The 15,024-nt window shown below is 37.9% G+C and overlaps 1 protein-coding gene across 1 annotated transcript in view; it reads right to left on the bottom strand.

The window, feature by feature from the left end:
* The window catches only part of OCA2 (OCA2 melanosomal transmembrane protein), a 166,996-nt gene that overhangs the window by 722 nt on the left and 151,250 nt on the right, over nt 1–15,024 (bottom strand). The gene's annotated exons all lie outside the window — the stretch shown is intronic.

Here is a 15,024-nt window from a genome sequence, read left to right as displayed (position 1 = left end):
ACCAAGTCTAACAGACTTCTGTATTAACAGACTGTTGGAAATAAACCCCAGGCACTTGTAAAATTGCTGAAAGTTTTCTGTCCTGCCCAAAAAGCTGTCTCTTTTTCACCACAGGAAAAGATTTTCAGACAACACCTAGATTTAATAGCTCTCTTTAGAAAGACACTGACAAATACAGAGAGCAGGGACAGACAAGTGAAAAGGATGTTGTGGAGTTGGCCAAGTCCTGATGACTAAATCTGTAGGTCTTTCAGATGTGTGAAAGAAGTTTTCTGAAAGCATTATTGTATGATACCAGTGAAAAACCACTGCCATGGTCACACTCATTTGTTTTATGTTACTAAAATCACAAGAAGAGCTGAGAAATTATTATGCCTTATACAAATGATACCCTTATATACTTTCTTTTGACAGATTCAGACAAGAGTTTCCACAAAACTCAGAAAAGCACAGCAATGTTCTTTGAAGTTCAGCATTTTATTAATTCTTTTTTTTGAACTAAGACCAACTTAGATGTTTGGATATATTAATTGTGCTTTTTGCCTTACTTTGCCCATAGGAAGCTACTCAAACCTTTTCCCCTCTGCCATTACTGAGTGTACTCAGTACTGAGTGTACTGAGTGTACTCTGCCATGACAGAGAGTACTAAGAGACAGTCATTCTGACATCCCTCTGAAGAAGTGGGCCTTTCTTCTTGTGTACAAGTGTCCCTCGGTCCATCACCCAATATCACCTGCAAGATCTGCCTCAGAAGGAGAGTTGAAGGACTGCCCCAGAGGCCCCCATGCCTGGCTCTAGAGGCTTTCTCCTCCATCTCTCTAGGGTTTTGGACCTGGTGTGCTGGCCTTTCCTGCCATTTTGGCATCAGGCATCATTATTGCTCTCCTGGCTCTGAAAACATTAATGGTAAACTGCCATTTGGACTTGCAGAAAAAAGAAAAATGAAAGTAGAGAGAAAGGCCAGCTCTGTCCAAGAGGTGAATGGTGAAAGGTGTGAAGTATTGCTAGGAAGGGTTAGAGAACTGTCACAGCTTTCAAATATTTCCTGAAAAGTCTGAAATGTATTTGGAGGATTTTTTTTTGGGAGATGGAAGGGTTTGTTTTGAACATGCATGAATTTACTACAGAGAAGTGTTGTTTTCCAGTCTGGTACTGGTCAGCTCTTTCACAGAACTGATCTGTGGCATTTCCTCATCTCAGATAAAAGTGTGCTGATAGGACAAAAAAAAAACCAAACACCAAACTCAGAAATGGCTTTAGGAATAAAATAGGTGTCTAAAACCCCCTACTACATCCTTTAGTACATTTAATGAATGTTCCCTATGGCTCCATCTACATGACAGGCTGATGAGCTGGAGATTGCTACAATGCTCATAAGAGCAGTGGCTGCTGTTTGACAGAAAACATAGGTCTCTTGACCTTGCAGTTGGCAAGCAATGAGCTGGCACTGGGAGGAGTGGAGACAGAGCAGATCTTAATCTGTACTAATGCAGCCTAAAAAAACCTCCCTGGAGAATGCACAGTAGCTCAGCAATGAATGGCAACATGATGCCTTTGTGAAGACTGGCAAGGGGAAGAAAAAAGGGGATCCAAAAAGATTCAAGGGCTACTTGACCACTGAAAAGAGAACAAAAAGGCTTGTTCAAACTTGGAGGAGGCATATGCAAGAAAATGGATTAATTAGACAGGGCCACATGCAGGAATTGGGATCATACCACCACTGTCACCGTGCCAGTCGAATGTGTAGTTGGAGCCAGAAGCAGCTGGCCTGGGGAGGAACCTCACTGCAAATAGTGTGGATGCTTGCATAGGGCAGAATTGCAAAGCTTTTTATTGTTATTCTCATTGCATGGGCAATTACCCCACAACTTGAGGTCTGAATATCAGGCTCGCTGGCCTGAGCACTAATGTAATTGGATCAAATTCAATGTGGAATTTGTGTACCAGAGCGAAAGGAGAGAAATGCAGTCAGTAAGTATTAGTTACTGCAGAGTTTATCGATTCCCTGAGTATCATGGGATCATGCTATGTACAACACCCATTGCTCCTCCCCAAGGAACATAAAATTCCTGTCCCAGGCCACATATGACACAATGTATGGCTACAAATATTTTCTCTATTAAGTCCAAGAACGCATATTAAACAATGTAAAAATTACTTCCAGCCACTCTTACTTCCAGCATACCCATTGGAATCAAAAAGGACCATGTCGTCCATTTGTTCTCCAGGGAAAAGGAGTTTAGAAGTTATCAAAACCTTTTGTGTTCTAAAACTTCAGATTCATAAGTAACACTAAGGATCATATTTGGCATTAAAATACATTTTTGCATCCTGCGCTGCACTTTCCTTGTCTCTTCCTCTCTGCAGTCAGGGATATACACGGAGCCTGCATGGTTGAAAAGGTGCATCTCGGCTCTCTACAGCCAGCTGAGGAAGGGTTTACCACTGCAGGGAGGAAGCAAGGTCAGATACAAGGAAGGGAGGGATGGCAGGATTTAGCAGTCACCCTCTTTTTCCCCTCCTCCTCTTCATATTAGAAGCTTACATGTAAAACTCCTATCTAAATGAAATCGCCCAGCCTAAACATACACAAAAAGCAGATGTTAGCTCAGTGTGAGATAGCAAGAATCTTTCAAGTGAGAGCCCCGGGGATCTGTCTTGGACAAAATTTTACTTATTAATAACTTTAGTGATCCAGTAATGAAAAGCTTGCAAATTGTCCCAGTGTGGGAGAGATCAGACTCTGTGGAGAACAGAATTCAGCAAGTTCTTAGCAAATCAAAATAAGAATTTGAAATTAACAAAATGAAACTCTGTGAAGGTAAGTGTGAAATATGTAACAGGAGTCAACTGTGGGCATAAAACTGGCAAGAGAAGTGAACGCTTTCACTGGATATTACCTAGATATTCCTAATTCTGTCTCACTGCAAGATTTCTGGCCCCGTATTTACTTGGAGAAAAGCAAAGCACTGTATGACTATTCTGGGAATAAGTTCCATTTTTAATACATTTCTATGGAAGGGAATATTACAGTTTTCTGAGGCTATAAGTTTATTCAATATTATTTGCTTAATAATAATAGTGAACTCTTTGGGGTCAGAATTGAGTTTTCTTGAACAAACTGATCTCCTACATTGTCTTGCAGCTCTATTCTGTGATGCTTCAAGAGCCAGCAGGATCCAGTATGTATAAGACCCAGGTTCATTGCCCTGTTCTGCATGATTTGGGACACAAAATAAAAGACGTTCTCATGCATGAAAACCTTGCCTACAGGCACTACCTTCTTTGACAGCTCATGCTGTCTCTGTGTACAGCTTGCACAGCCTGTGCATCCTTGGGGAAATCTGTGGAAGGAGCATGTCTTCAAAGAAATGGGGAACCTTCTGTGGATTCTCAAAGGAAAAACAACAGCAGAAATCTCCCAAGACCAAACCACTGGCAGTGAAAGAGGACTGGCGGCAGACAGGAGTAGGAGCTAAAAAGAGTTAAAGCTAACTTCTACTCCTACTTTCATTTGCAATTTAATGCACAATTTAAATTCAACTGGTAGCCTTTAATTTTGCTTTTTCTCAATTTGTATCAGTTTCATGTTGCGAGTTCTAGAGAAGTTATAACCTCAGCTTTTGAAGAAACAGGCAGAGCCTGGACAGATGGTGGACACTAGTTGATCAGGAACAAGTACAGTGTCTTTGCAACAAGGAAGGCTAATGGTATCTTGAGATGCATTAGGAAAATATTACCAGCAGGTCAAAGAGAGGTGATCCTTTCTCTCTATTCAGCACTGCTGAGGCTACACCTGGAGTGCTGGATCCAGTTTTGGCCTTCCCAGTACAAGAGATATGGACATAATGGAGAGAGTCCAGTGAAGGACTACAAGGACTAAGGGACTGGAGCATCAATCATACAAGGGAAGGCCTGAGGGCTGGGGCTGTGCAGCCTGGATAAGAGAAGGCTCAGTCATCAATGTACGTAAGTTTTTGAAAGGATGGTGTAAAGAACACAGCACCAGGCCTCTCTCAGTGATGCCCAGAGACAGCACAAAATTAAACACAGGAAGTTCTGTCTGAACATCAGAAAAGACTTTTTTAGTGTGTTGGTGACCAAGCACTGACATGGGTTGCCCAGGGAGATTGTGAAGTCTCCATCCTTGGAGGTATTCAAAAGTTATGTGGATATGGGCCAAGGAAATAGGTTCTAAGTGGTCCTGCTTGAGAGAGACCTCCAGAGGTGCCCTACAACCTCAACCACTCTGTGATTCTCACACTTTTATTTGTTCCTCTGTTATTCAACACAGGATAAGTAGGCATCATCTGCACACCTGAAGATTGACATCTCATCAGAAAATATTTAATGAAGAACATAACATCTTGGATAGTCTTTCACTGTATGCAGTGCTTTGCTCTGAAATTTTGATAACCGTGGCTCATTCTTAAAAGAACACCTAAAAGTCTCTGAAAGCAGCCTCAAAAAAGAGACTCAGGTGTGGGCACACTTAGGACATATGTAAGGTTAGTTCTGAACCAAAGGAAAGTTACACATTTTAATGAAATGTCATGATTCAATTTGCAAAGTAAATAATTTTCTCTTCAACAAAAGCATATAATCACAATATTCATCCTATTTCTTCTTTCCCTTTCTTTCAATGGAGACTACCTTATGAGTGTCCTATCATTTCAGTTGTATCAACCTTTCCATCGTTCCTTGTCTTTGACATACTGATCCAGCTTATCTGAAAGGAAAGTATGGACTTTCTTAACAGCTTAAAGAAATCATATTCAAAATGTTTATCATATACCCATGACCCTTTCAAATCCAGACACCCATTGTGGCTCAGAAAACAGGTGGCTAAAACTGCAAGTGATCATTAATTTAATATTAAATTGCTGTGAATTTCATATAGTCTGGAATTACATAAAAATTACAGTGTGCTCACCTACTCGTTACCATACATAGGTGTTTCTGTGAAATTTAAAACACAGGACAAAACCTATAATTCTATTTTCATCTGCTTGCTAAATTTATAATAATTTTTCATTATATTCTGTCTGAGTCTATGCCAAGATTTTCCATAGAATTACTGCCAGGAGTAAACTTAAGATAGGGAAAATCAGATCCTGAACCAGAAAACAGAAAGGTGTTATGGTTTGCCTCCCACTATCTAGAACATTCTCCTAGAGGTGTTTGTCTGTAACATCAACATAGTTATATGCAGAACAAACAATGAACCTTTCCTTGGCCTTCCAAAATTCTGCTTACTGAAAGAAAAGTTTCAGACTTTAATTTTGAGAGAACAGTTGGTCTGCCAGCTCCACCTGGCAGTTTCAAATGACTGCTAATACAGTGTTGTGTGGCAGCCTCTCTCTAGGTCACTAGGGTACAACTGAGATTAAATACAGGACTTCCAGAAAAAGTGACTCTGATAATTATCCAAAACCTATTCATATATATAGGTAATGAAAAGGTAAGTAAGTAAGTAAAACCATGAAAAAGTAAATAAAGAAAAAACATGAAAAAAGTTGGAAAACACAACACTTCTGATAAAAAGATATTGTATTGATCATTCAAAAATCAGCAAGACAAGGTTAGGTGACCTTTCTTTTAAAAATAAATATGCAATTCCGACAGAAAAATGTGAAATCCTGCAGACAGCCAGGGAAGAACACAATCTCAAGTACAGAAATAGACCTGAACACACAGAACTAGTGGTGATATTTTTTTCTTGGAAAGACCAATGTAATACAGAAAAATTTGTGTGGCTGGCTGGATCCACCTAGATAGATGCACATCATACACTTTGGTCAAACAACCCCATTCAATGCTACAGGTTTGGGAAAGAATAGCTGGAAATCTACCCCATGGAAAAGGACCTTGCAGTGCAGGTCAACAGCCACTGAACATGAGCCAAATTGTGCCCAGATGACCAAGAAGGCCAATGGCACCTTGGCCTGTAAGAGAAACAGTGTGGCCAGCAGGACCAGGACTGTGATTGTGCCCCTGTACAGGTGAGCCCACACCTCGAGTCCTGTGTTCAGTTCTGGGCCCCTCATTTTCACAAGAAAGATACTGGGATATTGGAGCGTGTCCAGAGAAGGGCAACAGAGCTGGTGAAGGGGCTGGAGCACAAGTCCTGTGAGAAGCAGCTGAGGAAGTTGGGGTTGTCTAGCTCAGAGAAGAGGAGGCTTGGGGTGACCTTATTGCTCAACTACTACCTGAAAAGTGGTTGTAGCAAGGTGTCAATTGGTCTCTTCTGGGCAACGAGTGATAGGGCAAGAGGAAATAACCTCAAGTTTTGCTAGGGAAAGTTTAGGTTGGGTGTTCAGAAAAATTTCTTTGCTGAAAGGGTGGTTAGGAATTGGAACAGGCTGCTCAAGGAAGTGTGGAGTCACCATCCCTCAAGGTGGACTCTGCAGTGTTAGGGTAATGGTGGGACTTGATAATGCTCAGGGTCTTTTACAAGTTAACGGATTCTAAGTTTCGATGACTATTAGAAGAATGCCTTCTCTACAGACAGACAAGTTCACTTCATACCTTACTAAAGAAGAACGACATCATGACAAAGTGCAGCATAAAGATTCAAGATGATTTATTAGTGCTTTTTGTGACTTCATGTCATCCTTGGATCTATCATTACATATTAGCGATGCATTTATTCTCCACAATCTTTTATGTGGACCCTAAAACAAATTTTATCCTCAATTTGTGGCTTCTGGTTTTGTTACGAAACCTTTGCACCATTCTAAAATCTAAGAAACGCAAATATATGTAATTGGTTCAGCTTCTTGGGAAGGCCATACTTAGTCCTCTCCCACACATCTGTGTAATGAGGTGTGGTTATGAGTCTGAGATTAAGAAAATTAAAATCATCATGGCCAACTAGAAGAGAAAATCAATGAAGTATGTCTTGTCTGACAGCACTTGTCCTCATGAATTGTTTGAATGGTTTTGATACAAATATTCTCGTTCTCTAAATGAGATAGATTTATACAAAATTAGTGAGGTTTACTGTGCAAACATGAATGCATTAGGACTGTTGAAATAGATTTTGCAATATTTGCAGTTGCAGTTTCTGTATTTTATGAAACATTTAACATATTGTAAACTCAATTCTGACAATTATATGCTTTTCTGCCTTGCAAAAAGCAAACTCGAGGCTTAAGGACATTTTTATTAAAACACCCTTTTATAGCTCAAATCCCTCTGTTGTAGAAATGCCGCATAAAATAGAATGTTTTGCATGTTTTTGAAACAAACTGTATCTACCCATTTTTTAGACTAAAATGTATTTTTATGTGGTCTAAACAAATCAAAAATAATGGATATGACAGAAATTTACTGTCATTTATTTTAGTTCCAAAATATTTCAAATTAAATAATTTTTACTAACTCTTTATTATCTTACTTTTTTTTTTTTAGCGCAGATTCAGGAAAGGAAGATGCTTGAACGTTATTTCCATTAACGTCGTTAATCCCAACCCTCACAAATGGTATCTTGGGGCACTTTTCTTAGGTTTTATTTTCTTCCAAATGTACTCTTTTATTTTGATTAAAGCACAAGATAAAAGGAAATGACATTTTATGGGAGAGATTAATCAGCCCATTCTTTAGTAATTTCATCAGAGCACACCCAACTATTTTAAAAGCCCTAGACTTTGCTAAAAAGCCAGATGTTACACATAAAGGAGTAAATTCCACGCTGTTCCCCTCTTTTTCTCTCCAGTTTGAGATTCCCATTCTAGTGACACACAATGTAATGACAGAGAACTAATGTACAGAAGTTCACCAGGACAAAGGAGCAATGTAATTGCATTTTGAATGAAGTAGAAGGATGTTTCCTGTGCACTAATGATTATTTTTCATTATGAATTCAGCAGATGCCTCCTGACAAAAGGCTTTTAATGATCTAAGGCCAGTAAGCTTTCCACCTCAAATCCTATGCTACAGGCAGCACAGTCTGAGAACAGCAGAGAATGGACTTTCATTCCAGCAGGCTGCACATGGAGATTTATCTGCCATCCACCATGAAGTGTTAACCAAAGGCAAATGGGGGGGCAGATGGAGCCTCACAAGCCCTCATTGCCTTCATGGTGCGCTACAGTGTACAGGCCTTTCTGCCCCAGAGAAGCCACAGATCTGAGCTCTTACCTGCTCTTTACCAGGAAAACTTCTATAAACAGGTCTAATTTTAAGTGTACTGGCAAACTAAGGTTAAATTAAACTAATCCTATTCTAAGTGTATCTATTCCACAGCATGTTTCAACTCCCATATAAAAAGAATTAGAAAAAATAAATAATATATAAATATACCCTCAGGATTGTCACAGATATACATACATGAACATCTCTAATGAGATGAAAGAAAATCATAGAATTATAGAATGGTCTGGGATGGAAGGGACCTTAAAAATCATCTAGTTCCAACCCCCCTGCAGTGGGCAGGAATAACATCTCACTAGAATAGGTTCCTCAGAGATCCCTCCAGCTCAGCTTTAAACACTTCCAGGGATGGGGCATCTGCAGCCTCTCTGGGCAATCAGTTCCAGTGTCTCACCACCTTCACAGTAAAGATTCCTAAAGTCTAATCTAAGCCTACTGTTGGAGCTCTGTTTGGAGCCATTATGGTCTTGTAAATAGTCTCGATCCATCTTTCTCATAGGCTCCCTTCAGGTACTGGAAGTGCACAACAAGGTCACCCTGAGGAGGCCTAACAGATGGAGAAGATGGAAAAAGTATGGTGTGGGGAGGAAGATAAGTACCACCAGCAGGACGATTAAACATGGGCTTAGCTGCATGAGCAGTTCAGAGATGTTGTTATCAATCAGTCAAAAGCATCACTGTCTAATTATTACAGATGGCCAACTTAGGCCTTAAGGCACTTCCAACGGATAGGGCAGATTTTGAGAAAGTCCATTCTCAATTCCTAAAAATGTACTACATTTTCAGAAATTTCTTTGAGAAAGATACATTAGCCCTGGTGTTGTCATCTAACCCACAACAGCAGGAGTGTTACTCAGGCCTGTGCTGGGAATAGGAGTTAATAGTGTTTGAAATGAGGGGAAAACAGAAATAAAAGCACTGGATTTTTTTTTTTTTTTTCTAATAAATAAGATAATTAACTATACTTATATTTCCAACAAGTCGGAGAAAACTAAGACACTTGCTACACTAATTTCTGCCTCCCTCCTCCCATCTCCACTCTGCAGTGGAAAAGGATTGCTACTCCAGGAATGCATGTAAATGGATCTACACTTAGCTGATAACAGAACACAGGAGGGTAATAGAAGTTCACTAACAAGGGAGTTATGTAGGAGATGGCCTGGGTCAGCAATTTACATCCAGGTTACATGTACCCCTGTCTTCATCCTTTTCTCTTTTGGCCCTTTGAACAGCTTGGACAGTCAAACAGTTGGTTTAAGTGTAGTGAAGTAATTCTGAACCATTTCTAAGTCCCACCAGAGAAACATATATTTTTTTTTTTTCAGATATGTTTAAGATATTTTTCATGTTAGTTTATTTCTCCAAATTTAGCCTTTCCAGCTTAGGTCAACAGAGTTTTGAATTTTCTGCCTTAGAAAGAGAAGGTACAGTAACAATCTTTAATGCATTTCTAATGTGGCATTATCAAAAAAAAAAATCTGAAACAAGCTAGGTATTAATATCCTTACAGTCCCAGAGACAGAATATGAGTGTTTATTGAGTGGAATATTTTGATTTTTTTTTCTTTGCCTTTAGAAAATCTATTTTTTAGATAATTTCCACAATACTAGGAAAACAGTGCATCTATATGATGACATTTAGTTTTTAACCTGTAATATTTTTTTCAGCCTTTATTATCAGCAAGCAGTAAAGAAAATAACAAATGGCTTAATTAAAAACAAATAAAAAGGAAAAAAAACCCACAAATACTTTTAAAATTATTTAGTAATATTTAGTAATATATGTCAAACTGTACCACAAAGGAGGAAAAAAAACAAACACAGAAATCCTCCAGCCCAGCACTCTTTTATGAACTTTCCTAGGAATAATCCTTTCCTTTTTTTTACTAGACTTTTTTAAGACATGCAGGTACCTTTTAAGATACCTTGCAACAAACAAAAACCCAAACATAACCACAAACAAACACAACTCCCCAACAACCAAACAAACACCCCCAAAGAAAGCTCCCTAAACCAACAAAACTTTATTTATTTTTTGGGACTGAGTTTTGTACCTCCTCCCATAAAAGCAGTTCTTAGTCACTATCAATTTAAAACCACTCTCATTTCCTAACCACTATTGTTTTAGCCTATTGAGCTGCTATTTCTCTGTTTTAAACTTTAGAGTAGCCCCATTTAAGTAACCTTCACTGAAGCTGAAAAACTGCAAGTAATGACCAGGAAGTTATAATTCAAGTTTTTTACTTGTGCTGTTTATATTAATGAAGTACCCCAAAGTGTAAATACAGTCAGGAAGATTTTTTATTTTTTTAAGTTATCAAAATTCACTGCTAATTTCAAGCAGAAAAAAAGCAAGGAATACAGTAAATACTACCACAAATTTTGTGTGAAAAATAGTGTCTAGTTTACACAAGAAAATAAAAATCTAATTCCTACTCCTTAAAAAGCACTACTTCCTTTGAGCTGCTCTAAATTCAAATGCATTATAATAAAAATAATGTAAACAGTAAATCTTCCTTTCTTCTGATTGTGCTGGGACACACCAGGATAGTCTGTTTAACACATTATCTAACAGCAGGGAAAATCACTTTGCTAGTTCTATTAAAAATATCAAACTATTTGAGAAAATTAATTGCCCTGCAAAATTATATTATGATATGACTCCAGATGCTTGTATGATGCTTTGGCAGGCAAAGCATTGGATAAAGCAAACTCTAGCTGCAGAAAAAATAATATTTTCTCATAAGAAAGCTTATTAATCAGGGTATATATGGCAAATATATCTAAGTTTCGTACTGACAGTGTTCACCGAGTTTCCCGGATTTCATATCTCTTTCTGCCTTTTAAGTTGTCTTTTTGTTTGGATCTCTTGCAAATTGTTCTGCAAAACAGTGTTTGGAGGTACAGAATTTCTCCAAGCAAATATTCTCCATCCAGTACTGAGTAATTCTGGTAATTGCAGAATTGGTAAAACTACCCTATTTAATTAGAAAATCACTTTCTAATTTCAACAATGTTTGAATAACACTCTTGTTCAGCAACTATAGTGACTGTCTAATCAAATTGAGAATGTTCTAATTAACTAGAATCTTGGCATTTGATGAATCTGAATGAAGTTGAAAAAAGTTGGAATTTTTTTTGAAAACAACACCAATTTATATCAGAACATAAGACATTACACATGTGAGAATTTAAGTATGTGTTGCTCAATACAAAAAACTGTTTGTGAACTTTTTACTGTCTCCTGGGTAGCATAGAAACAGAAACTCAGTTAAGGCAGCCTGGCTTTTTCTCTCTCCAAGTCAAATTACAAAAAGCATGTAAATGTGCAAGCACTTCACTAATTTTTCTCTTCTTACAATCACCTCTGCTTGCCTGGACTTGCTCCCTTCTCAAGCTGCCTTTCCTCCCTGCTCCCACCAACTCATTTATCCATCGCTTTGGACACACAATTTGTTGGAACAGGACTATCTTCTCCCATTTCTTCATGAGAGCAAACCCCATTCCTGGGCACACGATTCGTACTCTGAAATGAATGACCTTCCAAGAGCTGTTTCTCTCCAATGACTACAGTGAGAGCCAAGGAGGGAAATAAAGATATCAACACTGTAGAATGGAAAAGTGAAGTGAGATGAATCTTGCCTTTACTGACAAACAGCTCCATCAACACTAGAAAATAATGAAGCCTTATTTCCTATCTATTTGTGTCTTAAGCTTGATTGACTTTCTGTCTAGGTAGAAACCTTCTGTAATTTATGATGCTCGCCTACATGGATTTTTTCAGTGTGTAAAGAAGTGAGGCCTCAGACTGCTCTTTCCTTCAGTGAGAATATTAACAGGGTTTCTTTCCTCTTCCCAGCCAGCAGCTTTGATGACATTTCAGGGATTTTAATTATTTGAGAAATCAAGACCCCTATCCCCACCATTCTCTCCCCTGCCAAGAGTGTTTGAAGTTGATAAGCACATTCAGAAGTTACGAAAACACAGTGACACATTCACAGCAACATGAATGTACAGGAAAGCAGAGGAAAAATTAAGCTTTGATGGAAAGACAGGAACAAAAAGCTTTTCAAAGGCATTCTAATTTTTCTGAAACATCCTTGTTACAAGGAGATAACTTGATATGAATCAAGAAACATCAGAGCAAGGGATCTAGCTTTGCATATGCTTCCATTATATAATTCTAGTCTCCAATTTAATCAGAATGCTTACAGGCGTGGGAAGGTAATAGGCAAGAGAAAAAAAATGTGAAGTTAAAGTCTGGCATACATTTTGAAATTTCATGTAATTCTAAGGAATTGTTAAGCTATATAAGAAAACTAAAATACAGTTATTAAAAAAAGAAAACATTATTATCACAATTTATGTTTAAATTTCAACATGATTTAATTAGTGGACTGCTGTTGATACCACCACAGCATATACTTCTGACATTAATAGGATGTAGAAAAATGAAGTTCCATTTACTGAAATATTTTTAAAAGCTGTATGACTTAATGAATTATCTCTAACAAAGTTCAAAGCTTCAAAATTTTAATCGGTTTACAACTCAGATGTATACCTATTGAATGCAAAAACATTACTAGAGTAGGGAAAAAGATATAATTATGGCTCAAAGTGATAGTATTTCTGCATGCAATTTTTATTCTGAACAGTTACATATTCTAAATACTGTTCAGAAATCTCACAAAGCCAAAACTTAATATTCCATCAGTGTACCTGAAAGCTCCAATTATTCTTATGATGAAGAATAATATCTGCCAAAATATAAAGAACAAGTGAACTACTGACATGTATTGGTTGAAATTATTAAGGACTAAAAATATATTTGAAGATTTTTTCCAAATGCAACTACATTCTTAAGTTTACACAAAATACACCATGTTCTGGTAGTTACAATGGAAATAAACAACTTGCGCTAGTGTCTCTGAAGTAATTTATTTAATGATAAGCTTCAGCACGTATTTAGTGTTTCAAATTCTTCTATGCATTGACATACTAATTGCTAGCACTTCAGAATATACACTGACTAAATATACTTTGAGTCAGAAGAATGCACTCAGATTTGTAGTAAAATATTGAAAACATGGGATAATCTTAGTAATCACTTAACTGAGGAGATATTTATTCTTCAGTATGAATAGAACAATGAGACAACACCGAAGGCCATGTAAACCTGAGAAGTGACTGAAGACCAAACCAACAGCTTTTTGAATGTCAGTATACCAGATATAAATCTTTTCCTTGGTATGCATGTACATGCATTTCTGGCAGGGAAAGGAAATTAGTTCATGATGTAAGTCAAAAATCTCTGTGGCACCAATGAGAAAGTTATACATTACCTTCTGCCTATTTCTCATTACTAAGAGCATAAATCTTGCACAATATTCACAACATCTGGTGGGGTCAGCTCCACAATCTAATGCAGGTCATGTAGTTTTCCTCTGTGTTAGTGTATATATATCAAAAAATAGGATTTTCCTCAATAAGTTGTAATGTAAACTATTACAAGCAAGAGGAGACCTAATTTCAGGCCTAAGCTTGGCCCTCCTTTTTTTCTTCTTGTCGGTGACAGAAACTTTAAAAATACTTGATAATAATAGAACATTTCATTTTGTTGCCAACAAAATCACTCTCACTAGGCTCCCCTCCACTGACCTCTTAAATGAAACTAGAAGCAATGTTCCTTTCTCTTCCTCCCAGCAAGTCACTGGTTTTGACATGTCTGCCTATTCTTGTACTATTCTGTACTATTCTTGGCCTTGGAGGCCTCTTCATCTTCCAGTTTTCCACCGATCTCTCTTCACATCTATGTCACTGTATCCTCTTGCCACAGAGATCCTGTTCTTGACCCTCTTCTCCCACTTCCCTTGCTTCTCACTCCAGATAATTTCACTACGGACTACATGCAATTCAGCAAAATCTCCTGTGCTGACAATTCACTGATCTTGTTCCCTCCAATTAATCTAACCTCACTCTCTTCAAATCAAAGTTCAGTCCACTCCTTTGCCAGGTCTTTACTGATGTCTAACTATCAGTTTACTCTACATGCCAGCCAGCACCATTCTTTTTTTCACCCCTGCAAATATTTCCATTTATCTCCTTTTCTCATAGCATTATCACTTACTCCTTGTCCTCGCCTATAATTTTAGTCCATTTGGATTCACATTTCAAGTTACTTCTAAAGCTACTGCAGATTAGTTCTGCTTAATTGTTCTTTCCTGACAATTCACATAACTAAAATGCTAACTTATCGCTTTCTTGTCTCAGCTTCTCAATGGTGTTTTCTTTGACTTCAAAAAATATCAAGGATTATTCTCCAGCTCCAAAAGTTTGGTCATTGCAGAATTCTCTTTGAATCCCTTCATCAGTTCTCTTCTTACTCATCTTTCCCCCATCTCAGGAAGTACAGGGCAGGTTAAACACCTCACCTCAGTAGCCTAAACTAGCCTTTTCTTTGTTCATTACTGCTGAACAATCTTATGCCCAGACTACAAGTTGGCTGGACAGGTACCATGTTTTTGATCGGTATTTTATTCTGCCTTGCCTTTTTAACAATGGTGGGCATTGACAAGAACTTGTATCTGTGGCATCAACAAGTGCAAAACTCAGCACAACAGACCCAGGTGGAGTAGGCAGCTAGGGGTTGAGAACGTGCACATTAATGCCATCCTCATGGACAGAAACTTACCTGCACAGTAACTGTGCCTTGTACTAACATTACATAAACCAGAAGCACAGTATATTTCCAAATGAAGTGTTTACCAGAAGAAACACACTGGTCTTCAAAAACTGAACTAGTATCAAAAGAACAATTAAAAAAAATAAAATTGCAGAAAATATTCTGCAATACTGAAAGGTTTTGCCTTG

Source organism: Hirundo rustica, chromosome 2 (genome assembly GCF_015227805.2).
Source record: "Hirundo rustica isolate bHirRus1 chromosome 2, bHirRus1.pri.v3, whole genome shotgun sequence".
NCBI lineage: Eukaryota > Metazoa > Chordata > Aves > Passeriformes > Hirundinidae > Hirundo > Hirundo rustica.
This window is presented reverse-complemented; position numbering and strand designations above follow the sequence as displayed.